Raw genomic sequence first — 27,561 nt, 5'->3', positions numbered from 1 at the left:
ACGCCCGTTTTCAGTATATTCCAATACAAAATAGGGCAGTCCACAACATAAAAAAAAGACATCGTTTTTTCTTGGATGGAGCTCCATTTGTATTGAAATATACTGAAAACCAACGTGAACGCCCGTTTTCAGTATATTCCAATACAAAATTGGCTGTCCACAAAATAAAAAAAAGACATCATTTTTTCTTGGATGGAGCTCCATTTGTATTGAAATATACTGAAAACCGACGTGAACGCCCGTTTTCAGTATATTCCAATACAAAATAGGGCAGTCCACAACATAAAAAAAAAGACATCATTTTTTTCTTGGATGGAGCTCCATTTGTATTGAAATATACTGAAAACCGACGTGAACGCCCGTTTTCAGTATATTCCAATACAAAATTGGCTGTCCACAAAATAAAAAAAAGACATCATTTTTTTCTTAGATCGAGCTCCACTTGTATTGAAATATACTGAAAACCGACGTGAACACCCGTTTTCAGTATATTTCAATACAAAATAGGGCAGTCCACAAAATAAAAAAAAAGACATCATTTTTTTCTTGGATCGAGCTCCACTTGTATTGGAATATACTGAAAACCGACGTGAACACCCGTTTTCAGTATAGTTCAATACAAATAGGGCAGTCCACAAAATAAAAAAAAGACATCATTTCTTTATTGGATCGAGCTCCATTTGTATTGAAATATACTGAAAACGGACTCAAACACCCGTTTTCAATATATTTTAATACAAATTGGCAGTCCACAAAATAAAAAAAAAGACATCATATCTTTCTTGGATCGAGCTCTATTTGTATTGAAATATACTGAAAACCGACTCAAACACCCGTTTTCTGTATATTCCAATACAAATTGGCAGTCCACAAAATAAAAAAAGACATCATTTCTTTCTTGGATGGAGCTCCATTCGTATTGAAATATACTGAAAACCGACGTGAACGCCCGTTTTCAGTATATTTCAATACAAAATAGGGCAGTCCACAAAATAAAAAAAAGACATCATTTTTTTCTTGGATCGAGCTCCACTTGTATTGTAATATACTGAAAACCGACGTGAACGCCCGTTTTCAGTATATTCCAATACAAAATTGGCTGTCCACATAATAAAAAAAAGACATCATATTTTTCTTGGATCGAGCTCCACTTGTATTGTAATATACTGAAAACCGACGTGAACGCCCGTTTTCAGTATATTCCAATACAAAATAGGGCAGTCCACAACATAAAAAAAAGACATCATTTTTTTCTTAGATGGAGCTCCATTTGTATTGAAATATACTGAAAACCGACGTGAACGCCCGTTTTCAGTATATTCCAATACAAAATTGGCTGTCCACAAAATAAAAAAATGACATCATTTTTTTCTTGGATCGAGCTCCACTTGTATTGTAATATACTGAAAACCGACGTGAACGCCCGTTTTCAGTATGTTCCAATACAAAATTGGCAGTCCACAAAATAAAAAAAGACATCATTTTTTTCTTGGATGGACCTCCATTTGTATTTAAATATACTGAAAACCGACGTGAACGCCCGTTTTCAGTATATTCCAATACAAAATTGGGTGTCCACAAAATAAAAAAAAGACATCATTTTTTTCTTGGATGGAGCTCCATTTGTATTGAAATATACTGAAAACCAACGTGAACGCCCGTTTTCAGTATATTCCAATACAAAATTGGTTGTCCACAAAATAAAAAAAAGACATCATTTTTTTCTTGGATCGAGCTCCACTTGTATTGTAATATACTGAAAACCGACGTGAACGCCCGTTTTCAGTATATTCCAATACAAAATTGGGTGTCCACAAAATAAAAAAAGACATCATTTTTTTGTTGGATGGAGCTCCATTTGTATTGAAATATACTGAAAACCAACGTGAACGCCCGTTTTCAGTATATTCCAATACAAAATTCGTTGTCCACAAAATAAAAGAAAGACATCATTTTTTTCTTGGATCGAGCTCCACTTGTATTGTAATATACTGAAAACCGACGTGAACGCCCGTTTTCAGTATATTCCAGTACAAAATAGGGCAGTCCACAACATAAAAAAAGGACATCATTCTTTTCTTGGATGGAGCTCCATTTGTATTGAAATATACTGAAAACCGACGTGAACGCCCGTTTTCAGTATATTCCAATACAAAATTGGCTGTCCACAAAATAAAAAAAAGACATCATTTTTTTCTTGGATCGAGCTCCACTTGTATTGTAATATACTGAAAACCGACGTGAACGCCCGTTTTCAGTATATTCCAATACAAAATTGGCAGTCCACAAAATAAAAAAAGACATCATTTTTTTCTTGGATGGAGCTCCATTTGTATTGAAATATACTGAAAACCGACGTGAACGCTTGTTTTCAGTATATTCCAATACAAAATTGGCTGTCCACAAAATAAAAAAAAGACATCATTTTTTCTTGGATGGAGCTCCATTTGTATTGAAATATACTGAAAACCAACGTGAACGCCCGTTTTCAGTATATTCCAATACAAAATTGGCTGTCCACAAAATAAAAAAAAGACATCATTTTTTTCTTGGATGGAGCTCCATTTGTATTGAAATATACTGAAAACCGACGTGAACGCCCGTTTTAAGTATATTCCAATACAAAATAGGGCAGTCCACAACATAAAAATAAAGACATCATTTTTTTCTTGGATGGAGCTCCATTTGTATTGAAATATACTGAAAACCAACGTGAACGCCCGTTTTCAGTATATTCCAATACAAAATTGGTTGTCCACAAAATAAAAAAAGACATCATTTTTTTCTTGGATCGAGCTCCACTTGTATTGAAATATACTGAAAACCGACGTGAACACCCGTTTTCAGTATATTTCAATACAAAATAGGGCAGTCCACAAAATAAAAAAAAGACATCATTTTTTTCTTGGATCGAGGTCCACTTGTATTGTAATATACTGAAAACCGACGTGAACGCCCGTTTTCAGTATATTCCAATACAAAATTGGCTGTCCACATAATAAAAAATAGACATCATTTTTTTCTTGGATCGAGCTCCACTTGTATTGTAATATACTGAAAACCGACGTGAACGCCCGTTTTCAGTATATTCCAATACAAAATTGGCAGTCCACAAAATAAAAAAAGACATAATTTTTTTCTTGGATGGAGCTCCATTTGTATTGAAATATACTGAAAACCGACGTGAACGCCCGTTTTCAGTATATTCCAATACAAAATTGGCTGTCCACAAAATAAAAAAAAGACATCATTTTTTCTTGGATGGAGCTCCATTTGTATTGAAATATACTGAAAACCGACGTGAACGCCCGTTTTCAGTATATTCCAATACAAAATAGGGCAGTCCACAACATAAAAAAAAGACATCATTTTTTTCTTGGATGGAGCTCCATTTGTATTGAAATATACTGAAAACCAACGTGAATGCCCGTTTTCAGTATATTCCAATACAAAATTGGTTGTCCACAAAATAAAAAAAGACATCATTTTTTTCTTGGATCGAGCTCCACTTGTATTGAAATATACTGAAAACCGACGTGAACACCCGTTTTCAGTATATTTCAATACAAAATAGGGCAGTCCACAAAATAAAAAAAAGACATCATTTTTTTCTTGGATCGAGGTCCACTTGTATTGTAATATACTGAAAACCGACGTGAACGCCCGTTTTCAGTATATTCCAATACAAAATTGGCTGTCCACATAATAAAAAATAGACATCATTTTTTTCTTGGATCGAGCTCCACTTGTATTGTAATATACTGAAAACCGACGTGAACGCCCGTTTTCAGTATATTCCAATACAAAATTGGCAGTCCACAAAATAAAAAAAGACATAATTTTTTTCTTGGATGGAGCTCCATTTGTATTGAAATATACTGAAAACCGACGTGAACGCCCGTTTTCAGTATATTCCAATACAAAATTGGCTGTCCACAAAATAAAAAAAAGACATCATTTTTTTCTTAGATCGAGCTCCACTTGTATTGAAATATACTGAAAACCGACGTGAACACCCGTTTTCAGTATATTTCAATACAAAATAGGGCAGTCCACAAAATAAAAAAAAAGACATCATTTTTTTCTTGGATCGAGCTCCACTTGTATTGGAATATACTGAAAACCGACGTGAACACCCGTTTTCAGTATAGTTCAATACAAATAGGGCAGTCCACAAAATAAAAAAAAGACATCATTTCTTTATTGGATCGAGCTCCATTTGTATTGAAATATACTGAAAACGGACTCAAACACCCGTTTTCAATATATTTTAATACAAATTGGCAGTCCACAAAATAAAAAAAAAGACATCATATCTTTCTTGGATCGAGCTCTATTTGTATTGAAATATACTGAAAACCGACTCAAACACCCGTTTTCTGTATATTCCAATACAAATTGGCAGTCCACAAAATAAAAAAAGACATCATTTCTTTCTTGGATGGAGCTCCATTCGTATTGAAATATACTGAAAACCGACGTGAACGCCCGTTTTCAGTATATTTCAATACAAAATAGGGCAGTCCACAAAATAAAAAAAAGACATCATTTTTTTCTTGGATCGAGCTCCACTTGTATTGTAATATACTGAAAACCGACGTGAACGCCCGTTTTCAGTATATTCCAATACAAAATTGGCTGTCCACATAATAAAAAAAAGACATCATATTTTTCTTGGATCGAGCTCCACTTGTATTGTAATATACTGAAAACCGACGTGAACGCCCGTTTTCAGTATATTCCAATACAAAATAGGGCAGTCCACAACATAAAAAAAAGACATCATTTTTTTCTTAGATGGAGCTCCATTTGTATTGAAATATACTGAAAACCGACGTGAACGCCCGTTTTCAGTATATTCCAATACAAAATTGGCTGTCCACAAAATAAAAAAATGACATCATTTTTTTCTTGGATCGAGCTCCACTTGTATTGTAATATACTGAAAACCGACGTGAACGCCCGTTTTCAGTATGTTCCAATACAAAATTGGCAGTCCACAAAATAAAAAAAGACATCATTTTTTTCTTGGATGGACCTCCATTTGTATTTAAATATACTGAAAACCGACGTGAACGCCCGTTTTCAGTATATTCCAATACAAAATTGGGTGTCCACAAAATAAAAAAAAGACATCATTTTTTTCTTGGATGGAGCTCCATTTGTATTGAAATATACTGAAAACCAACGTGAACGCCCGTTTTCAGTATATTCCAATACAAAATTGGTTGTCCACAAAATAAAAAAAAGACATCATTTTTTTCTTGGATCGAGCTCCACTTGTATTGTAATATACTGAAAACCGACGTGAACGCCCGTTTTCAGTATATTCCAATACAAAATTGGGTGTCCACAAAATAAAAAAAGACATCATTTTTTTGTTGGATGGAGCTCCATTTGTATTGAAATATACTGAAAACCAACGTGAACGCCCGTTTTCAGTATATTCCAATACAAAATTCGTTGTCCACAAAATAAAAGAAAGACATCATTTTTTTCTTGGATCGAGCTCCACTTGTATTGTAATATACTGAAAACCGACGTGAACGCCCGTTTTCAGTATATTCCAGTACAAAATAGGGCAGTCCACAACATAAAAAAAGGACATCATTCTTTTCTTGGATGGAGCTCCATTTGTATTGAAATATACTGAAAACCGACGTGAACGCCCGTTTTCAGTATATTCCAATACAAAATTGGCTGTCCACAAAATAAAAAAAAGACATCATTTTTTTCTTGGATCGAGCTCCACTTGTATTGTAATATACTGAAAACCGACGTGAACGCCCGTTTTCAGTATATTCCAATACAAAATTGGCAGTCCACAAAATAAAAAAAGACATCATTTTTTTCTTGGATGGAGCTCCATTTGTATTGAAATATACTGAAAACCGACGTGAACGCTTGTTTTCAGTATATTCCAATACAAAATTGGCTGTCCACAAAATAAAAAAAAGACATCATTTTTTCTTGGATGGAGCTCCATTTGTATTGAAATATACTGAAAACCAACGTGAACGCCCGTTTTCAGTATATTCCAATACAAAATTGGCTGTCCACAAAATAAAAAAAAGACATCATTTTTTTCTTGGATGGAGCTCCATTTGTATTGAAATATACTGAAAACCGACGTGAACGCCCGTTTTAAGTATATTCCAATACAAAATAGGGCAGTCCACAACATAAAAATAAAGACATCATTTTTTTCTTGGATGGAGCTCCATTTGTATTGAAATATACTGAAAACCAACGTGAACGCCCGTTTTCAGTATATTCCAATACAAAATTGGTTGTCCACAAAATAAAAAAAGACATCATTTTTTTCTTGGATCGAGCTCCACTTGTATTGAAATATACTGAAAACCGACGTGAACACCCGTTTTCAGTATATTTCAATACAAAATAGGGCAGTCCACAAAATAAAAAAAAGACATCATTTTTTTCTTGGATCGAGGTCCACTTGTATTGTAATATACTGAAAACCGACGTGAACGCCCGTTTTCAGTATATTCCAATACAAAATTGGCTGTCCACATAATAAAAAATAGACATCATTTTTTTCTTGGATCGAGCTCCACTTGTATTGTAATATACTGAAAACCGACGTGAACGCCCGTTTTCAGTATATTCCAATACAAAATTGGCAGTCCACAAAATAAAAAAAGACATAATTTTTTTCTTGGATGGAGCTCCATTTGTATTGAAATATACTGAAAACCGACGTGAACGCCCGTTTTCAGTATATTCCAATACAAAATTGGCTGTCCACAAAATAAAAAAAAGACATCATTTTTTCTTGGATGGAGCTCCATTTGTATTGAAATATACTGAAAACCGACGTGAACGCCCGTTTTCAGTATATTCCAATACAAAATAGGGCAGTCCACAACATAAAAAAAAGACATCATTTTTTTCTTGGATGGAGCTCCATTTGTATTGAAATATACTGAAAACCAACGTGAATGCCCGTTTTCAGTATATTCCAATACAAAATTGGTTGTCCACAAAATAAAAAAAAGACATCATTTTTTTCTTGGATCGAGCTCCACTTGTATTGTAATATACTGAAAACCGATGTGAACGCCCGTTTTCAGTATATTCCAATACAAAATAGGGCAGTCCACAACATAAAAAAAAGACATCTTTTTTTTTTTAAATGGAGCTCCATTTGTATTGAAATATACTGAAAACCGACGTGAACGCCCGTTTTCAGTATATTCCAATACAAAATTGGCTGTCCACAAAATAAAAAAATGACATCATTTTTTTCTTGGATCGAGCTCCACTTGTATTGTAATATACTGAAAACCGACGTGAACGCCCGTTTTCAGTATATTCCAATACAAAATTGGCAGTCCACAAAATAAAAAAAGACATCATTTTTTTCTTGGATGGAGCTCCATTTGTATTTAAATATACTGAAAATCGACGTGATCGCCCGTTTTCAGTATATTCCAATACAAAATTGGGTGTCCACAAAATAAAAAAAAGACATCATTTTTTTCTTGGATGGAGCTTCATTTGAATTGAAATATACTGAAAACCAACGTGAACGCCCGTTTTCAGTATATTCCAATACAAAATTGGTTGTCCACAAAATAAAAAAAAGACATCATTTTTTTCTTGGATCGAGCTCCACTTGTATTGTAATATACTGAAAACCGACGTGAACGCCCGTTTTTAGTATATTCCAATACAAAATAGGGCAGTCCACAACATAAAAATAAAGACATCATTTTTTTCTTGGATGGAGCTCCATTTGTATTGAAATATACTGAAAACCAACGTGAACGCCCGTTTTCAGTATATTCCAATACAAAATTGGTTGTCCACAAAATAAAAAAAGACATCATTTTTTTCTTGGATCGAGCTCCACTTGTATTGTAATATACTGAAAACCGACGTGAACGCCCGTTTTCAGTATATTCCAATACAAAATTGGCAGTCCACAAAATAAAAAAAGACATAATTTTTTTCTTGGATGGAGCTCCATTTGTATTGAAATATACTGAAAACCGACGTGAACGCCCGTTTTCAGTATATTCCAATACAAAATTGGCTGTCCACAAAATAAAAAAAAGACATCATTTTTTCTTGGATGGAGCTCCATTTGTATTGAAATATACTGAAAACCGACGTGAACGCCCGTTTTCAGTATATTCCAATACAAAATAGGGCAGTCCACAACATAAAAAAAAGACATCGTTTTTTCTTGGATGGAGCTCCATTTGTATTGAAATATACTGAAAACCAACGTGAACGCCCGTTTTCAGTATATTCCAATACAAAATTGGCTGTCCACAAAATAAAAAAAAGACATCATTTTTTCTTGGATGGAGCTCCATTTGTATTGAAATATACTGAAAACCGACGTGAACGCCCGTTTTCAGTATATTCCAATACAAAATAGGGCAGTCCACAACATAAAAAAAAAGACATCATTTTTTTCTTGGATGGAGCTCCATTTGTATTGAAATATACTGAAAACCGACGTGAACGCCCGTTTTCAGTATATTCCAATACAAAATTGGCTGTCCACAAAATAAAAAAAAGACATCATTTTTTTCTTAGATCGAGCTCCACTTGTATTGAAATATACTGAAAACCGACGTGAACACCCGTTTTCAGTATATTTCAATACAAAATAGGGCAGTCCACAAAATAAAAAAAAAGACATCATTTTTTTCTTGGATCGAGCTCCACTTGTATTGGAATATACTGAAAACCGACGTGAACACCCGTTTTCAGTATAGTTCAATACAAATAGGGCAGTCCACAAAATAAAAAAAAGACATCATTTCTTTATTGGATCGAGCTCCATTTGTATTGAAATATACTGAAAACGGACTCAAACACCCGTTTTCAATATATTTTAATACAAATTGGCAGTCCACAAAATAAAAAAAAAGACATCATATCTTTCTTGGATCGAGCTCTATTTGTATTGAAATATACTGAAAACCGACTCAAACACCCGTTTTCTGTATATTCCAATACAAATTGGCAGTCCACAAAATAAAAAAAGACATCATTTCTTTCTTGGATGGAGCTCCATTCGTATTGAAATATACTGAAAACCGACGTGAACGCCCGTTTTCAGTATATTTCAATACAAAATAGGGCAGTCCACAAAATAAAAAAAAGACATCATTTTTTTCTTGGATCGAGCTCCACTTGTATTGTAATATACTGAAAACCGACGTGAACGCCCGTTTTCAGTATATTCCAATACAAAATTGGCTGTCCACATAATAAAAAAAAGACATCATATTTTTCTTGGATCGAGCTCCACTTGTATTGTAATATACTGAAAACCGACGTGAACGCCCGTTTTCAGTATATTCCAATACAAAATAGGGCAGTCCACAACATAAAAAAAAGACATCATTTTTTTCTTAGATGGAGCTCCATTTGTATTGAAATATACTGAAAACCGACGTGAACGCCCGTTTTCAGTATATTCCAATACAAAATTGGCTGTCCACAAAATAAAAAAATGACATCATTTTTTTCTTGGATCGAGCTCCACTTGTATTGTAATATACTGAAAACCGACGTGAACGCCCGTTTTCAGTATGTTCCAATACAAAATTGGCAGTCCACAAAATAAAAAAAGACATCATTTTTTTCTTGGATGGACCTCCATTTGTATTTAAATATACTGAAAACCGACGTGAACGCCCGTTTTCAGTATATTCCAATACAAAATTGGGTGTCCACAAAATAAAAAAAAGACATCATTTTTTTCTTGGATGGAGCTCCATTTGTATTGAAATATACTGAAAACCAACGTGAACGCCCGTTTTCAGTATATTCCAATACAAAATTGGTTGTCCACAAAATAAAAAAAAGACATCATTTTTTTCTTGGATCGAGCTCCACTTGTATTGTAATATACTGAAAACCGACGTGAACGCCCGTTTTCAGTATATTCCAATACAAAATTGGGTGTCCACAAAATAAAAAAAGACATCATTTTTTTGTTGGATGGAGCTCCATTTGTATTGAAATATACTGAAAACCAACGTGAACGCCCGTTTTCAGTATATTCCAATACAAAATTCGTTGTCCACAAAATAAAAGAAAGACATCATTTTTTTCTTGGATCGAGCTCCACTTGTATTGTAATATACTGAAAACCGACGTGAACGCCCGTTTTCAGTATATTCCAGTACAAAATAGGGCAGTCCACAACATAAAAAAAGGACATCATTCTTTTCTTGGATGGAGCTCCATTTGTATTGAAATATACTGAAAACCGACGTGAACGCCCGTTTTCAGTATATTCCAATACAAAATTGGCTGTCCACAAAATAAAAAAAAGACATCATTTTTTTCTTGGATCGAGCTCCACTTGTATTGTAATATACTGAAAACCGACGTGAACGCCCGTTTTCAGTATATTCCAATACAAAATTGGCAGTCCACAAAATAAAAAAAGACATCATTTTTTTCTTGGATGGAGCTCCATTTGTATTGAAATATACTGAAAACCGACGTGAACGCTTGTTTTCAGTATATTCCAATACAAAATTGGCTGTCCACAAAATAAAAAAAAGACATCATTTTTTCTTGGATGGAGCTCCATTTGTATTGAAATATACTGAAAACCAACGTGAACGCCCGTTTTCAGTATATTCCAATACAAAATTGGCTGTCCACAAAATAAAAAAAAGACATCATTTTTTTCTTGGATGGAGCTCCATTTGTATTGAAATATACTGAAAACCGACGTGAACGCCCGTTTTAAGTATATTCCAATACAAAATAGGGCAGTCCACAACATAAAAAAAAGACATCATTTTTTTCTTGGATGGAGCTCCATTTGTATTGAAATATACTGAAAACCGACGTGAACGCCCGTTTTCAGTATATTCCAATACAAAATTGGCAGTCCACAAAATAAAAAAAGACATCATTTTTTTCTTGGATGGAGCTCCATTTGTATTGAAATATACTGAAAACCGGCGTGAACGCTTGTTTTCAGTATATTCCAATACAAAATTGGCTGTCCACAAAATAAAAAAAAGACATCATTTTTTCTTGGATGGAGCTCCATTTGTATTGAAATATACTGAAAACCAACGTGAACGCCCGTTTTCAGTATATTCCAATACAAAATTGGCTGTCCACAAAATAAAAAAAAGACATCATTTTTTTCTTGGATGGAGCTCCATTTGTATTGAAATATACTGAAAACCGACGTGAACGCCCGTTTTAAGTATATTCCAATACAAAATAGGGCAGTCCACAACATAAAAAAAAGACATCATTTTTTTCTTGGATGGAGCTCCACTTGTATTGAAATATACTGAAAACCGACGTGAACACCCGTTTTCAGTATATTTCAATACAAAATAGGGCAGTCCACAAAATAAAAAAAAGACATAATTTTTTTCTTGGATCGAGCTCCACTTGTATTGGAATATACTGAAAACCGACGTGAACACCCGTTTTCAGTATAGTTCAATACAAATAGGGCAGTCCACAAAATAAAAAAAAGACATCATTTCTTTCTTGGATCGAGCTCCATTTGTATTGGAATATACTGAAAACCGATTCAAACGCCCGTTTTCAGTATATTTCAATACAAATAGGGCAGTCCACAAAATAAAAAAAAGACATCATTTCTTTCTTGGATCGAGCTCCATTTGTATTGAAATATACTGAAAACCGACTCAAACACCCGTTTTCTGTATATTCCAATACAAATTGGCAGTCCACAAAATAAAAAAAAGACATCATTTCTTTCTTGGATGGAGCTCCATTTGTATTGAAATATACTGAAAACCGACGTGAACGCCCGTTTTCAGTATATTCCAATACAAAATTGGCTGTCCACAAAATAAAAAAAAGACATCATTTTTTCTTGGATGGAGCTCCATTTGTATTAAAATATACTGAAAACCGATGTGAACGCCCGTTTTCAGTATATTCCAATACAAAATAGGGCAGTCCACAACATAAAAAAAAGACATCATTTTTTTCTTGGATGGAGCTCCATTTGTATTGAAATATACTGAAAACCAACGTGAACGCCCGTTTTCAGTATATTCCAATAAAAAATTGGTTGGCCACAAAATAAAAAAAAGACATAATTTTTTTCTTGGATCGAGCTCCACTTGTATTGTAATATACTGAAAACCGACGTGAACGCCCGTTTTCAGTATATTCCAATACAAAATAGGGCAGTCCACAACATAAAAAAAAGACATCATTTTTTTCTTGGATGGAGCTCCATTTGTATTGAAATATACTGAAAACCAACATGAACGCCCGTTTTCAGTATATTCCAATACAAAATTGGTTGTCCACAAAATTAAAAAAAGATATCATTTTTTTCTTGGATCGAGCTCCACTTGTATTGAAATATACTGAAAACCGACGTGAACACCCGTTTTCAGTATATTCCAATACAAAATTGGCAGTCCACAAAATAAAAAAAGACAATTTTTTTCTTGGATGGAGCTCCATTTGTATTGAAATATACTGAAAACCGACGTGAACGCCCGTTTTCAGTATATTCAAATACAAAATTGGCTGTCCACAAAATAAAAAAAAAGACATCATTTTTTCTTGGATGGAGCTCCATTTGTATTGAAATATACTGAAAACCGACGTGAACGCCCCTTTTCAGTATATTCCAATACAAAATAGGACAGTCCACAAAATTAAAAAAAGATATCATTTTTTTCTTGGATCGAGCTCCACTTGTATTGAAATATACTGAAAACCGACGTGAACACCCGTTTTCAGTATATTTCAATACAAAATAGGGCAGTCCACAAAATAAAAAAAAGACATCATTTTTTTCTTGGATCGAGCTCCACTTGTATTGTAATATACTGAAAACCGACGTGAACGCCCGTTTTCAGTATATTCCAATACAAAATTGGCTGTCCACATAATAAAAAAAAGACATCATTTTTTTCTTGGATCGAGCTCCACTTGTATTGTAATATACTGAAAACCGACGTGAACGCCCGTTTTCAGTATATTCCAATACAAAATTGGCAGTCCACAAAATAAAAAAAGACATCATTTTTTTCTTGGATGGAGCTCCATTTGTATTGAAATATACTGAAAACCGACGTGAACGCCCGTTTTCAGTATATTCCAATACAAAATTGGCTGTCCACAAAATAAAAAAAAGACATCATTTTTTCTTGGATGGAGCTCCATTTGTATTGAAATATACTGAAAACCGACGTGAACGCCCGTTTTCAGTATATTCCAATACAAAATAGGGCAGTCCACAACATAAAAAAAAGACATCATTTTTTTCTTGGATGGAGCTCCATTTGTATTGAAATATACTGAAAACCAACGTGAACGCCCGTTTTCAGTATATTCCAATACAAAATTGGTTGTCCACAAAATAAAAAAAAGACATCATTTTTTTCTTGGATCGAGCTCCACTTGTATTGTAATATACTGAAAACCGACGTGAACGCCCGTTTTCAGTATATTCCAATACAAAATAGGGCAGTCCACAACATAAAAAAGGACATCATTTTTTCTTGGATGGAGCTCCATTTGTATTGAAATATACTGAAAACCAACGAGAACGCCCGTTTTCAGTATATTCCAATACAAAATTGGTTGTCCACAAAATAAAAAAAAGACATCATTTTTTTCTTGGATCGAGCTCCACTTGTATTGTAATATACTGAAAACCGACGTGAACGCCCGTTTTCAGTATATTCCAATACAAAATAGGGCAGTCCACAACATAAAAAAAAGACATCATTTTTTTCTTAGATGGAGCTCCATTTGTATTGAAATATACTGAAAACCGACGTGAACGCCCGTTTTCAGTATATTCCAATACAAAATTGGCTGTCCACAAAATAAAAAAATGACATCATTTTTTTCTTGGATCGAGCTCCACTTGTATTGTAATATACTGAAAACCGACGTGAACGCCCGTTTTCAGTATATTCCAATACAAAATTGGCAGTCCACAAAATAAAAAAAGACATCATTTTTTTCTTGGATGGAGCTCCACTTGTATTGTAATATACTGAAAACCGACGTGAACGCCCGTTTTCAGTATATTCCAATACAAAATAGGGCAGTCCACAACATAAAAATAAAGACATCATTTTTTTCTTGGATGGAGCTCCATTTGTATTGAAATATACTGAAAACCGACGTGAACACCCGTTTTCAGTATATTCCAATACAAAATTGGCTGTCCACAAAATAAAAAAAAGACATCATTTTTTTCTTGGATCGAGCTCCACTTGTATTGTAATATACTGAAAACCGACGTGAACGCCCGTTTTCAGTATATTCCAATACAAAATTGGCAGTCCACAAAATAAAAAAAGACATCATTTTTTTCTTGGATGGAGCTCCATTTGTATTGAAATATACTGAAAACCGACGTGAACGCCCGTTTTCAGTATATTCCAATACAAAATTGGCTGTCCACAAAATAAAAAAAGACATCATTTTTTCTTGGATGGAGCTCCATTTGTATTGAAATATACTGAAAACCGACGTGAACGCCCGTTTTCAGTATATACCAATACAAAATAGGGCAGTCCACAACATAAAAAAAAGACATCATTTTTTTCTTGGATCGAGCTCCACTTGTATTGTAATATACTGAAAACCGACGTGAACGCCCGTTTTCAGTATATTCCAATACAAAATTGGCTGTCCACATAATAAAAAAAAGACATCATTTTTTTCTTGGATCGAGCTCCACTTGTATTGTAATATACTGAAAACCGACGTGAACGCCCGTTTTCAGTATATTCCAATACAAAATTGGCAGTCCACAAAATAAAAAAAGACATCATTTTTTTCTTGGATGGAGCTCCATTTGTATTGAAATATACTGAAAACCGACGTGAACGCCCGTTTTCAGTATATTCCAATACAAAATTGGCTGTCCACAAAATAAAAAAAAGACATCATTTTTTCTTGGATGGAGCTCCATTTGTATTGAAATATACTGAAAACCGACGTGAACGCCCGTTTTCAGTATATTCCAATACAAAATAGGGCAGTCCACAACATAAAAAAAAGACATCATTTTTTTCTTGGATGGAGCTCCATTTGTATTGAAATATACTGAAAACCAACGTGAACGCCCGTTTTCAGTATATTCCAATACAAAATTGGTTGTCCACAAAATAAAAAAAAGACATCATTTTTTTCTTGGATCGAGCTCCACTTGTATTGTAATATACTGAAAACCGACGTGAACGCCCGTTTTCAGTATATTCCAATACAAAATAGGGCAGTCCACAACATAAAAAAGGACATCATTTTTTCTTGGATGGAGCTCCATTTGTATTGAAATATACTGAAAACCAACGAGAACGCCCGTTTTCAGTATATTCCAATACAAAATTGGTTGTCCACAAAATAAAAAAAAGACATCATTTTTTTCTTGGATCGAGCTCCACTTGTATTGTAATATACTGAAAACCGACGTGAACGCCCGTTTTCAGTATATTCCAATACAAAATAGGGCAGTCCACAACATAAAAAAAAGACATCATTTTTTTCTTAGATGGAGCTCCATTTGTATTGAAATATACTGAAAACCGACGTGAACGCCCGTTTTCAGTATATTCCAATACAAAATTGGCTGTCCACAAAATAAAAAAATGACATCATTTTTTTCTTGGATCGAGCTCCACTTGTATTGTAATATACTGAAAACCGACGTGAACGCCCGTTTTCAGTATATTCCAATACAAAATTGGCAGTCCACAAAATAAAAAAAGACATCATTTTTTTCTTGGATGGAGCTCCACTTGTATTGTAATATACTGAAAACCGACGTGAACGCCCGTTTTCAGTATATTCCAATACAAAATAGGGCAGTCCACAACATAAAAATAAAGACATCATTTTTTTCTTGGATGGAGCTCCATTTGTATTGAAATATACTGAAAACCGACGTGAACACCCGTTTTCAGTATATTCCAATACAAAATTGGCTGTCCACAAAATAAAAAAAAGACATCATTTTTTTCTTGGATCGAGCTCCACTTGTATTGTAATATACTGAAAACCGACGTGAACGCCCGTTTTCAGTATATTCCAATACAAAATTGGCAGTCCACAAAATAAAAAAAGACATCATTTTTTTCTTGGATGGAGCTCCATTTGTATTGAAATATACTGAAAACCGACGTGAACGCCCGTTTTCAGTATATTCCAATACAAAATTGGCTGTCCACAAAATAAAAAAAGACATCATTTTTTCTTGGATGGAGCTCCATTTGTATTGAAATATACTGAAAACCGACGTGAACGCCCGTTTTCAGTATATACCAATACAAAATAGGGCAGTCCACAACATAAAAAAAAAGACATCATTTTTTCTTGGATGGAGCTCCATTTGTATTGAAATATACTGAAAACCAACGTGAACGCCCGTTTTCAGTATATTCCAATACAAAATTGGCTGTCCACAAAATAAAAAAAAGACATCATTTTTTTCTTGGATGGAGCTCCATTTGTATTGAAATATACTGAAAACCGACGTGAACGCCCGTTTTCAGTATATTCCAATACAAAATAGGGCAGTCCACAACATAAAAAAAAAGACATCATTTTTTTCTTGGATGGAGCTCCATTTGTATTGAAATATACTGAAAACCGACGTGAACGCCCGTTTTCAGTATATTCCAATACAAAATTGGCTGTCCACAAAATAAAAAAAAGACATCATTTTTTTCTTGGATCGAGCTCCACTTGTATTGAAATATACTGAAAACCGACGTGAACGCCCGTTTTCAGTATATTTCAATACAAAATAGGGCAGTCCACAAAATAAAAAAAAAGACATCATTTTTTTCTTGGTTCGAGCTCCACTTGTATTGGACTATACTGAAAACCGACGTGAACACCCGTTTTCAGTATAGTTCAATACAAATAGGGCAGTCCACAAAATAAAAAAAAGACATCGTTTCTTTCTTGGATCGAGCTCGATTTGTATTGGAATATACTGAAAACCGACTCAAACGCCCGTTTTCAGTATATTTCTATACAAATAGGGCAGTCCACAATATAAAAAAAAGACATCATTTCTTTCTTGGATCGAGCTCCATTTGTATTGAAATATACTGAAAACCGACTCAAACACCCGTTTTCAGTATATTTTAATACAAATTGGCAGTCCACAAAATAAAAAAAAAAGACATCATTTCTTTCTTGGATCGAGCTCTATTTGTATTGAAATATACTGAAAACCGACTCAAACACCCGTTTTCTGTATATTCCAATACAAATTGGCAGTCCACAAAATAAAAAAAAGACATCATTTCTTTCTTGGATGGAGCTCCATTTGTATTGAAATATACTGAAAACCGACGTGAACGCCCGTTTTCAGTATATTCCAATACAAAATTGGCTGTCCACAAAATAAAAAAAAGACATCATTTTTTCTTGGATGGAGCTCCATTTGTATTAAAATATACTGAAAACCGATGTGAACGCCCGTTTTCAGTATATTCCAATACAAAATTGGTTGTCCACAAAATAAAAAAAGACATCATTTTTTCTTGGATGGAGCTCCATTTGTATTGAAATATACTGAAAACCGACGTGAACGCCCCTTTTCAGTATATTCCAATACAAAATAGGGCAGTCCACAACATAAAAAAAAGACATCATTTTTTTCTTGGATGGAGCTCCATTTGTATTGAAATATACTGAAAACCAACGTGAACGCCCGTTTTCAGTATATTCCAATACAAAATTGGTTGTCCACAAAATTAAAAAAAGATATCATTTTTTTCTTGGATCGAGCTCCACTTGTATTGAAATATACTGAAAACCGACGTGAACACCCGTTTTCAGTATATATCAATACAAAATAGGGCAGTCCACAAAATAAAAAAAAGACATCATTTTTTTCTTGGATCGAGCTCCACTTGTATTGTAATATACTGAAAACCGACGTGAACGCCCGTTTTCAGTATATTCGAATACAAAATTGGCTGTCCACATAATAAAAAATAGACATCATTTTTTTCTTGGATCGAGCTCCACTTGTATTGTAATATACTGAAAACCGACGTGAACGCCCGTTTTCAGTATATTCCAATACAAAATTGGCAGTCCACAAAATAAAAAAAGACATAATTTTTTTCTTGGATGGAGCTCCATTTGTATTGAAATATACTGAAAACCGACGTGAACGCCCGTTTTCAGTATATTCCAATACAAAATTGGCTGTCCACAAAATAAAAAAAAGACATCATTTTTTCTTGGATGGAGCTCCATTTGTATTGAAATATACTGAAAACCGACGTGAACGCCCGTTTTCAGTATATTCCAATACAAAATAGGGCAGTCCACAACATAAAAAAAAGACATCATTTTTTTCTTGGATGGAGCTCCATTTGTATTGAAATATACTGAAAACCAACGTGAATGCCCGTTTTCAGTATATTCCAATACAAAATTGGTTGTCCACAAAATAAAAAAAAGACATCATTTTTTTCTTGGATCGAGCTCCACTTGTATTGTAATATACTGAAAACCGACGTGAACGCCCGTTTTCAGTATATTCCAATACAAAATAGGGCAGTCGACAACATAAAAAAAAGACATAATTTTTTTTTAAATGGAGCTCCATTTGTATTGAAATATACTGAAAACCGACGTGAACGCCCGTTTTCAGTATATTCCAATACAAAATTGGCTGTCCACAAAATAAAAAAATGACATCATTTTATTCTTGGATCGAGCTCCACTTGTATTGTAATATACTGAAAACCAACGTGAACGCCCGTTTTCAGTATATTCCAATACAAAATTGGTTGTCCACAAAATAAAAAAAAGACATCATTTTTTTCTTGGATCGAGCTCCACTTGTATTGTAATATACTGAAAACCGACGTGAACGCCCGTTTTTAGTATATTCCAATACAAAATAGGGCAGTCCACAACATAAAAATAAAGACATCATTTTTTTCTTGGATGGAGCTCCATTTGTATTGAAATATACTGAAAACCAACGTGAACGCCCGTTTTCAGTATATTCCAATACAAAATTGGTTGTCCACAAAATAAAAAAAAGACATCATTTTTTTCTTGGATCGAGCTCCACTTGTATTGTAATATACTGAAAACCGACGTGAACGCCCGTTTTCAGTATATTCCAATACAAAATAGGGCAGTCCACAACATAAAAAAAGGACATCATTCTTTTCTTGGATGGAGCTCCATTTGTATTGAAATATACTGAAAACCGACGTGAACGCCCGTTTTCAGTATATTCCAATACAAAATTGGCTGTCCACAAAATAAAAAAAAGACATCATTTTTTTCTTGGATCGAGCTCCACTTGTATTGTAATATACTGAAAACCGACGTGAACGCCCGTTTTCAGTATATTCCAATACAAAATTGGCAGTCCACAAAATAAAAAAAGACATAATTTTTTTCTTGGATGGAGCTCCATTTGTATTGAAATATACTGAAAACCGACGTGAACGCCCGTTTTCAGTATATTCCAATACAAAATTGGCTGTCCACAAAATAAAAAAAAGACATCATTTTTTCTTGGATGGAGCTCCATTTGTATTGAAATATACTGAAAACCGACGTGAACGCCCGTTTTCAGTATATTCCAATACAAAATAGGGCAGTCCACAACATAAAAAAAAGACATCGTTTTTTCTTGGATGGAGCTCCATTTGTATTGAAATATACTGAAAACCAACGTGAACGCCCGTTTTCAGTATATTCCAATACAAAATAGGGCAGTCCACAACATAAAAAAAAGACATCATTTTTTTCTTGGATGGAGCTCCATTTGTATTGAAATATACTGAAAACCAACGTGAATGCCCGTTTTCAGTATATTCCAATACAAAATTGGTTGTCCACAAAATAAAAAAAAGACATCATTTTTTTCTTGGATCGAGCTCCACTTGTATTGTAATATACTGAAAACCGACGTGAACGCCCGTTTTCAGTATATTCCAATACAAAATAGGGCAGTCCACAACATAAAAAAAGACATAATTTTTTTTTTAAATGGAGCTCCATTTGTATTGAAATATACTGAAAACCGACGTGAACGCCCGTTTTCAGTATATTCCAATACAAAATTGGCTGTCCACAAAATAAAAAAATGACATCATTTTATTCTTGGATCGAGCTCCACTTGTATTGTAATATACTGAAAACCAACGTGAACGCCCGTTTTCAGTATATTCCAATACAAAATTGGTTGTCCACAAAATAAAAAAAAGACATCATTTTTTTCTTGGATCGAGCTCCACTTGTATTGTAATATACTGAAAACCGACGTGAACGCCCGTTTTTAGTATATTCCAATACAAAATAGGGCAGTCCACAACATAAAAATAAAGACATCATTTTTTTCTTGGATGGAGCTCCATTTGTATTGAAATATACTGAAAACCAACGTGAACGCCCGTTTTCAGTATATTCCAATACAAAATTGGTTGTCCACAAAATAAAAAAAAGACATCATTTTTTTCTTGGATCGAGCTCCACTTGTATTGTAATATACTGAAAACCGACTCAAACACCCGTTTTCTGTATATTCCAATACAAATTGGCAGTCCACAAAATAAAAAAAGACATCATTTCTTTCTTGGATGGAGCTCCATTCGTATTGAAATATACTGAAAACCGACGTGAACGCCCGTTTTCAGTATATTCCAATACAAAATTGGCTGTCCACATAATAAAAAAAAGTCATCATATTTTTCTTGGATCGAGCTCCACTTGTATTGTAATATACTGAAAACCGACGTGAACTCCCGTTTTCAGTATATTCCAATACAAAATTGGCAGTCCACAAAATAAAAAAAGACATCATTTTTTTCTTGGATGGAGCTCCATTTGTATTAAAATATACTGAAAACCGACGTGAACGCCCGTTTTCAGTATATTCCAATACAAAATTGGCTGTCCACAAAATAAAAAAAAGACATCATTTTTTCTTGAATGGAGCTCCATTTGTATTGAAATATACTGAAAACCGACGTGAACGCCCGTTTTCAGTATATTCCAATACAAAATAGGGCAGTCCACAACATAAAAAAAAGACATCATTTTTTTCTTGGATGGAGCTCCATTTGTATTGAAATATACTGAAAACCAACGTGAACGCCCGTTTTCAGTATATTCCAATACAAAATTGGTTGTCCACAAAATAAAAAAAAGACATCATTTTTTTCTTGGATGGAGCTCCATTTGTATTGAAATATACTGAAAACCAACGTGAATGCCCGTTTTCAGTATATTCCAATACAAAATTGGTTGTCCACAAAATAAAAAAAAGACATCATTTTTTTCTTCGATCGAGCTCCACTTGTATTGTAATATACTGAAAACCGACGTGAACGCCCGTTTTCAGTATATTCCAATACAAAATTGGCAGTCCACAAAATAAAAAAAGACATAATTTTTTTCTTGGATGGAGCTCCATTTGTATTGAAATATACTGAAAACCGACGTGAACGCCCGTTTTCAGTATATTCCAATACAAAATTGGCTGTCCACAAAATAAAAAAAAGACATCATTTTTTCTTGGATGGAGCTCCATTTGTATTGAAATATACTGAAAACCAACGTGAATGCCCGTTTTCAGTATATTCCAATACAAAATTGGTTGTCCACAAAATAAAAAAAAGACATCATTTTTTTCTTGGATCGAGCTCCACTTGTATTGTAATATACTGAAAACCGACGTGAACGCCCGTTTTCAGTATATTCCAATACAAAATAGGGCAGTCCACAACATAAAAAAAAGACATCATTTTTTTTTAAATGGAGCTCCATTTGTATTGAAATATACTGAAAACCGACGTGAACGCCCGTTTTCAGTATATTCCAATACAAAATTGGCTGTCCACAAAATAAAAAAATGACATCATTTTATTCTTGGATCGAGCTCCACTTGTATTGTAATATACTGAAAACCGACGTGAACGCCCGTTTTCAGTATATTCCAATACAAAATTGGCAGTCCACAAAATAAAAAAAGACATCATTTTTTTCTTGGATGGAGCTCCATTTGTATTTAAATATACTGAAAACCGACGTGAACGCCCGTTTTCAGTATATTCCAATACAAAATTGGGTGTCCACAAAATAAAAAAAAGACATCATTTTTTTCTTGGATGGAGCTTCATTTGTATTGAAATATACTGAAAACCAACGTGAACGCCCGTTTTCAGTATATTCCAATACAAAATTGGTTGTCCACAAAATAAAAAAAAGACATCATTTTTTTCTTGGATCGAGCTCCACTTGTATTGTAATATACTGAAAACCGACGTGAACGCCCGTTTTTAGTATATTCCAATACAAAATAGGGCAGTCCACAACATAAAAATAAAGACATCATTTTTTTCTTGGATGGAGCTCCATTTGTATTGAAATATACTGAAAACCAACGTGAACGCCCGTTTTCAGTATATTCCAATACAAAATTGGTTGTCCACAAAATAAAAAAAAGACATCATTTTTTTCTTGGATCGAGCTCCACTTGTATTGTAATATACTGAAAACCGACGTGAACGCCCGTTTTCAGTATATTCCAATACAAAATAGGGCAGTCCACAACATAAAAAAAGGACATCATTCTTTTCTTGGATGGAGCTCCATTTGTATTGAAATATACTGAAAACCGACGTGAACGCCCGTTTTCAGTATATTCCAATACAAAATTGGCTGTCCACAAAATAAAAAAAAGACATCATTTTTTTCTTGGATCGAGCTCCACTTGTATTGTAATATACTGAAAACCGACGTGAACGCCCGTTTTCAGTATATTCCAATACAAAATTGGCAGTCCACAAAATAAAAAAAGACATAATTTTTTTCTTGGATGGAGCTCCATTTGTATTGAAATATACTGAAAACCGACGTGAACGCCCGTTTTCAGTATATTCCAATACAAAATTGGCTGTCCACAAAATAAAAAAAAGACATCATTTTTTCTTGGATGGAGCTCCATTTGTATTGAAATATACTGAAAACCGACGTGAACGCCCGTTTTCAGTATATTCCAATACAAAATAGGGCAGTCCACAACATAAAAAAAAGACATCATTTTTTTCTTGGATGGAGCTCCATTTGTATTGAAATATACTGAAAACCAACGTGAACGCCCGTTTTCAGTATATTCCAATACAAAATTGGCTGTCCACAAAATAAAAAAAAGACATCATTTTTTCTTGGATGGAGCTCCATTCGTATTGAAATATACTGAAAACCGACGTGAACGCCCGTTTTCAGTATATTTCAATACAAAATAGGGCAGTCCACAAAATAAAAAAAAGACATCATTTTTTTCTTGGATCGAGCTCCACTTGTATTGTAATATACTGAAAACCGACGTGAACGCCCGTTTTCAGTATATTCCAATACAAAATTGGCTGTCCACATAATAAAAAAAAGACATCATATTTTTCTTGGATCGAGCTCCACTTGTATTGTAATATACTGAAAACCGACGTTTTCAGTATAGTTCAATACAAATAGGGCAGTCCACAAAATAAAAAAAAAGACATCATTTTTTTCTTGGATCGAGCTCCACTTGTATTGGAATATACTGAAAACCGACGTGAACGCCCGTTTTCAGTATATTCCAATACAAAATAGGGCAGTCCACAACATAAAAAAAAGACATCATTTCTTTCTTGGATCGAGCTCCATTTGTATTGAAATATACTGAAAACGGACTCAAACACCCGTTTTCAGTATATTTTAATACAAATTGGCAGTCCACAAAATAAAAAAAAAGACATCATATCTTTCTTGGATCGAGCTCTATTTGTATTGAAATATACTGAAAACCGACTCAAACACCCGTTTTCTGTATATTCCAATACAAATTGGCAGTCCACAAAATAAAAAAAAGACATCATTTCTTTCTTGGATGGAGCTCCATTCGTATTGAAATATACTGAAAACCGACGTGAACGCCCGTTTTCAGTATATTTCAATACAAAATAGGGCAGTCCACAAAATAAAAAAAAGACATCATTTTTTTCTTGGATCGAGCTCCACTTGTATTGTAATATACTGAAAACCGACGTGAACGCCCGTTTTCAGTATATTCCAATACAAAATTGGCTGTCCACATAATAAAAAAAAGACATCATATTTTTCTTGGATCGAGCTCCACTTGTATTGTAATATACTGAAAACCGACGTGAACGCCCGTTTTCAGTATATTCCAATACAAAATTGGCAGTCCACAAAATAAAAAAAGACATCATTTTTTTCTTGGATGGAGCTCCATTTGTATTGAAATATACTGAAAACCGACGTGAACGCCCGTTTTCAGTATATTCCAATACAAAATTGGCTGTCCACAAAATAAAAAAAAGACATCATTTTTTCTTGAATGGAGCTCCATTTGTATTGAAATATACTGAAAACCGACGTGAACGCCCGTTTTCAGTATATTCCAATACAAAATAGGGCAGTCCACAACTTAAAAAAAAGACATCATATTTTTCTTGGATGGAGCTCCATTTGTATTGAAATATACTGAAAACCAACGTGAACGCCCGTTTTCAGTATATTCCAATACAAAATTGGCTGTCCACAAAATAAAAAAAAGACATCATTTTTTTCTTGGATGGAGCTCCATTTGTATTGAAATATACTGAAAACCAACGTGAATGCCCGTTTTCAGTATATTCCAATACAAAATTGGTTGTCCACAAAATAAAAAAAGACATCATTTTTTTCTTGGATCGAGCTCCACTTGTATTGTAATATACTGAAAACCGACGTGAACGCCCGTTTTCAGTATATTCCAATACAAAATAGGGCAGTCCACAACATAATAAAAAGACATCATTTTTTTTTTAGATGGAGCTCCATTTGTATTGAAATATACTGAAAACCGACGTGAACGCCCGTTTTCAGTATATTCCAATACAAAATAGGGCAGTCCACAACTTAAAAAAAAGACATCATTTTTTTCTTGGATGGAGCTCCATTTGTATTGAAATATACTGAAAACCAACGTGAACGCCCGTTTTCAGTATATTCCAATACAAAATTGGTTGTCCACAAAATAAAAAAAAGACATCATTTTTTTCTTGGATGGAGCTCCATTTGTATTGAAATATACTGAAAACCAACGTGAATGCCCGTTTTCAGTATATTCCAATACAAAATTGGTTGTCCACAAAATAAAAAAAAGACATCATTTTTTTCTTGGATCGAGCTCCACTTGTATTGTAATATACTGAAAACCGACGTGAACGCCCGTTTTCAGTATATTCCAGTACAAAATAGGGCAGTCCACAACATAAAAAAGGACATCATTCTTTTCTTGGATGGAGCTCCATTTGTATTGAAATATACTGAAAACCGACGTGAACGCCCGTTTTCAGTATATTCCAATACAAAATTGGCTGTCCACAAAATAAAAAAAAGACATCATTTTTTTCTTGGATCGAGCTCCACTTGTATTGTAATATACTGAAAACCGACGTGAACGCCCGTTTCCAGTATATTCCAATACGAAATTGGCTGTCCACATAATAAAAAAAAGACATCATTTTTTTCTGGGATCGAGCTCCACTTGTATTGTAATATACTGAAAACCGACGTGAACGCCCGTTTTCAGTATATTCCAATACAAAATTGGCTGTCCACAAAATAAAAAAAAGACATCATTTTTTCTTGGATGGAGCTCCATTTGTATTGAAATATACTGAAAACCGACGTGAACGCCCGTTTTCAGTATATTCCAATACAAAATAGGGCAGTCCACAACATAAAAAAAAAGACATCATTTTTTCTTGGATGGAGCTCCATTTGTATTGAAATATACTGAAAACCAACGTGAACGCCCGTTTTCAGTATATTCCAATACAAAATTGGCTGTCCACAAAATAAAAAAAAGACATCATTTTTTTCTTGGATGGAGCTCCATTTGTATTGAAATATACTGAAAACCGACGTGAACGCCCGTTTTAAGTATATTCCAATACAAAATAGGGCAGTCCACAACATAAAAAAAAAGACATCATTTTTTTCTTGGATGGAGCTCCATTTGTATTGAAATATACTGAAAACCGACGTGAACGCCCGTTTTCAGTATATTCCAATACAAAATTGGCTGTCCACAAAATAAAAAAAAGACATCATTTTTTTCTTGGATCGAGCTCCACTTGTATTGAAATATACTGAAAACCGACGTGAACACCCGTTTTCAGTATATTTCAATACAAAATAGGGCAGTCCACAAAATAAAAAAAAGACATAATTTTTCTTGGATCGAGCTCCACTTGTATTGGAATATACTGAAAACCGACGTGAACACCCGTTTTCAGTATAGTTCAATACAAATAAGGCAGTCCACAAAATAAAAAAAAGACATCATTTCTTTCTTGGATCGAGCTCCATTTGTATTGGAATATACTGAAAACCGATTCAAACGCCCGTTTTCAGTATATTTCAATACAAATAGGGCAGTCCACAAAATAAAAAAAAGACATCATTTCTTTCTTGGATCGAGCTCCATTTGTATTGAAATATACTGAAAACCGACTCAAACACCCGTTTTCTGTATATTCCAATACAAATTGGCAGTCCACAAAATAAAAAAAAGACATCATTTCTTTCTTGGATGGAGCTCCATTTGTATTGAAATATACTGAAAACCGACGTGAACGCCCGTTTTCAGTATATTCCAATACAAAATTGGCTGTCCACAAAATAAAAAAAAGACATCATTTTTTCTTGGATGGAGCTCCATTTGTATTAAAATATACTGAAAACCGATGTGAACGCCCGTTTTCAGTATATTCCAATACAAAATAGGGCAGTCCACAACATAAAAAAAGACATCATTTTTTTCTTGGATGGAGCTCCATTTGTATTGAAATATACTGAAAACCAACGTGAACGCCCGTTTTCAGTATATTCCAATAAAAAATTGGTTGGCCACAAAATAAAAAAAAGACATAATTTTTTTCTTGGATCGAGCTCCACTTTTATTGTAATATACTGAAAACCGACGTGAACGCCCGTTTTCAGTATATTCCAATACAAAATAGGGCAGTCCACAACATAAAAAAAAGACATCATTTTTTTCTTGGATGGAGCTCCATTTGTATTGAAATATACTGAAAACCAACATGAACGCCCGTTTTCAGTATATTCCAATACAAAATTGGTTGTCCACAAAATTAAAAAAAGATATCATTTTTTTCTTGGATCGAGCTCCACTTGTATTGAAATATACTGAAAACCGACGTGAACACCCGTTTTCAGTATATTCCAATACAAAATTGGCAGTCCACAAAATAAAAAAAGACAATTTTTTTCTTGGATGGAGCTCCATTTGTATTGAAATATACTGAAAACCGACGTGAACGCCCGTTTTCAGTATATTCAAATACAAAATTGGCTGTCCACAAAATAAAAAAAAAGAAATCATTTTTTCTTGGATGGAGCTCCATTTGTATTGAAATATACTGAAAACCGACGTGAACGCCCCTTTTCAGTATATTCCAATACAAAATAGGGCAGTCCACAAAATTAAAAAAAGATATCATTTTTTTCTTGGATCGA

Source organism: Stegodyphus dumicola, chromosome 5, assembly GCF_044657685.1.
Source record: "Stegodyphus dumicola isolate Sdum_Otavi_A_Nest chromosome 5, ASM4465768v1".
Classification (NCBI taxonomy): domain Eukaryota; kingdom Metazoa; phylum Arthropoda; class Arachnida; order Araneae; family Eresidae; genus Stegodyphus; species Stegodyphus dumicola.
The sequence above is the reverse complement of the archived record's forward strand: the minus strand, read 5'-3'. Positions refer to the sequence as shown.